Here is a 3,380-nt window from a genome sequence, read left to right on the forward strand (position 1 = left end):
TCTCTCCTTCCATTCCCAAGTATACTGCCACTTTCCACCTTAAACCATCTGGCAGATTTATACTGAGATTCCCCTCAATCTGGCTGTCAGTTTAGTTAGTGCAGCCCCCTCCTTGGTGAAAATGGCTGAGCTATGCTGCACCACTGGTACAGCTATAGAATGACCTGGAGATCTGAAGCAAAAAACAGATGTCTCAATAAATTTCTGTCAAAATGTAATTATCTTGGGAACAGGGAAACAAATGGAGGGAGAGGCAGAACCAGATGCATGACTTTAAAATATGCAATGATAATTATAAGGAAATTTTGAATAACTAAGTGGAGGAGCCAGTGACGGCAGTAGAGAAAAGTCCTTCCTTATGGTTTGTGATTGTGATTTCAAATGAATCCTGAAACTGAGTTTCTGATAATGGTGCTCAGAGCAGAAACAGTGGGGTTTGCACACACACACAAAAAAATCATCCTGAGTGCTTTTTCACAAATAAATCTTTGAAAACATGACAGGCTATCTTTCCCCCAGGAATCTGGCCAAGTCACTTCTTCCTTTTTAGCGAATGAAACACGATGAACTGCAGATTTCATATAGTAAGTAATGGGGAGAGTTCATCTCTCTAAAACATCAGATTAAATAAAACAAGTAGGGAAAATTAATTTACTCAGCCAGTGTGGGGCCACAAGGTCTAAAAATGCATTTTTTTTTAGTGTAGTTTAACATTAGATAATTTGATTAAGTTTCAAACAGTGATTTTATTTTTTTATTTTTCTATTTTTTTTAATCAGACAAGACCATTCTACAGCTGCATTTTAACAAAATGTTGTGAAGAGTCAGACTGGTTTGTTAAGCTGCCTTTTAGATGAATATATAAAGCCATTTCTAATGCTGCTGATGCTTTTGAGAAAGCACGCAGGATCACCCCTGAGGAGAAAAGGCAACGCAGAAAGAATCGTGTCTTGCAGAATATACCACCTAAGGAGTCTTTCTGCTGTGCCTTTTGCAACTGGACATGCCTGTCTCGTATTGGCCTTTTCAGCCACAAACGCACTTGCAACAAACGTGGGTAGAGCTCCTCCCAAATCTTCGTTCACGAAGCCCAGCCATGATGATGATAAAGCCATTTCTAGCCACTGTGAGTAATGTCACAGAAATTCCTTCCTAGGAGCACTTAGGTTCTCCTCGTTCTGTGCGAAAAAACATTGCCATTCCCTGAAGTGCAGCATACTGCAGCTTGGTGTATCCATGGATCACCTTACCAGAAATGCTTGCACCTGAAGTGCCACATGCAGCCAGGCATCTCCTTTCCAAGGGACTTGCTCTATCTTTTACAATTAGAAGAAGTTTAATAAGTCACGCCTCTACTGAGGCAAGTTTAGCTCACTGCAGAAATAATTTCTTCTTTATTTCCCACTTTTTGTCTCATATTCATATCTGTCCTGTGACTGTAAAGGATTCCACTGTTGTTTATCTTCACATGGAAACAGTAGTTTATGGGAAGTGTTCCCATAGCTTGGAAAGCAGCTGGGATCCATTCTGTGAAGAAGAGTAAAGATTATTCAGGAAATAGTAAAACTTTAGTCTTGTAGCTGACACCTTGTTTAAACACTGTAGGGTTTGGACACACTCACGGTCAATTTATGACATCAAAAAGAAAAAATATGCAAGCCAGTTTCCTTGAAAAGGGACTCTGGTTCCTTCCAGATGCCTTCTTTTTGTTGTGCTGCCAGATACAAAGTCAGAAATTTTGTTCTGTCCACAATAGAAGTGTCTGGGACTCCTTATTTAACCTCATTGATTAAAGGGCCATTTCTGGTTTTGTTTAAGAAATATGATGGCTGAATTATAGAAGATAGCAGCTCAGAAACTTTATTAGCATATTAGTTTTTTCCTCTTTATATGGTCTGTTTTATAAATAATAATGAATAATGTTCTCCCACCCCCCAAAATCAAGTATACTTTAGTATTCAAGGCTGACTTTAGTCTTCAAGGCTGCTCCTTTAAAGGCAAGGAATACTAACACTTTGACTGACTCTTCTCTCATAATAAACATCCATTTCTCTTCCCCCCCACTGATATATTTTCAGTTCTTTCTAAATAGACATTCCATGAAAAAGAAGCAGGGAAGAATTAAAACTAAGTGTGAATCAAATGTAAGTCTACTGAATTTTATTCCCCTATTAATAGTAGCAGCCCTAAAAGGCTTGCATGAGTGGACACTGTTCAAAGTTAATTTAAAAAGATAAGTTTTATTCTTTGTATCAGATTGAAACTGAGGATACAATTGAAATTGCAAGTTAATAATTTATTCAGGAGAACAAGCCTAACAATTTCAAACATAATTTATAGATTAGTTATGCAGCTTACTGATTTTCAGTGGCAGTGGACACCTAATTTTAGCTTTATACATAGACTTTAAAAAGTCTTCTGAAGATTTAAACATGAACATAAAATTTCCTTAGGTGTAAGAAGTCATATGAGATCTAAGACACAGGTGAAAAGAACAAAGATCAAGTGTGATCTTTAACATACCTAGTTAGAGCTGCCTCACTATAGAAGTACCCAGGTTTTTCCAGGTAAAACAATAATTTTATTGTTCCTGTGAATGCTTCACATAGCCAAAATGCATACAAAAAGCAAAACTAAATTCTGACAATAATTTCTTAATTTCTTCACTGAATGGGTGGTGAGGTATTGGAATGGGCTGCCCAGAGAAGTGATGGAATCACTATCCCTGGAAGAGTTCAAAAAACATGTTGATGTGGCACCTGGGGACATGCTTGAACCATGAACATGGCAGTGCTATCATCATGGCCAGTCTTCACGAATGGAGATTTGGGAAAGGTCTTTACCCTTCGAGCCTGCACAGTGGATTTTTTAGGTGAGACACAGTGTGCGCTGAACTGAGCCCACCCTTTAATCCTGAGGTTCATCTGCCGGGGCCGAGCGAGCTCGGACAGTGGCAGCGAGGTCCTCAGGACGTAGGTTTGTTTAGAGTGACCTTCTCTTAGATGGATGGCCTTACAGGGCTGACGAGCTCCATCTGCCCGGGGAAGTTCCCTGACCGGGAATCGAACCCAGCCTGCGGCGGTGAAAGCGCCGCATCCTAACCACTAGACCACCAGGGGTCCTGGCAGTGCTATGGACTCAATGATATTAGAGGTCTTTTGCATCCTTAATTATTCTATGAAAAAGCCACACAGATGAAGCATTTAGAAGAACACGATCTCCTTATCTGTTGAAAAGGTGGTAAGGGAAAATGGTTTTTGGTGTATATTCATATTGTTCTGCAAATTACAGGATTAATTATTTTGATTTTCATGGTGATTTGGGCTAGATTACCTGGTTCAAATACTGTACTGCATGCAATACCTCTGGCTATTGGATTA

General features: G+C 39.3%; 1 non-coding gene across 1 annotated transcript; it reads right to left on the reverse strand.

Moving 5' to 3' along the window:
* Positions 1-3,047: 3,047 nt before the first annotated feature.
* TRNAE-UUC lies at positions 3,048-3,119 on the reverse strand. The gene has a single exon. It is a non-coding gene; the product is annotated as a tRNA-Glu (tRNA).
* Between the last annotated feature and the right edge of the window lie 261 nt (positions 3,120-3,380).

This window comes from Manacus vitellinus, unplaced genomic scaffold (assembly GCF_001715985.3).
Source record: "Manacus vitellinus isolate BGI_N305 unplaced genomic scaffold, ASM171598v3 scaffold_18_pilon, whole genome shotgun sequence".
Taxonomy (NCBI): Eukaryota; Metazoa; Chordata; class Aves; order Passeriformes; family Pipridae; genus Manacus; species Manacus vitellinus.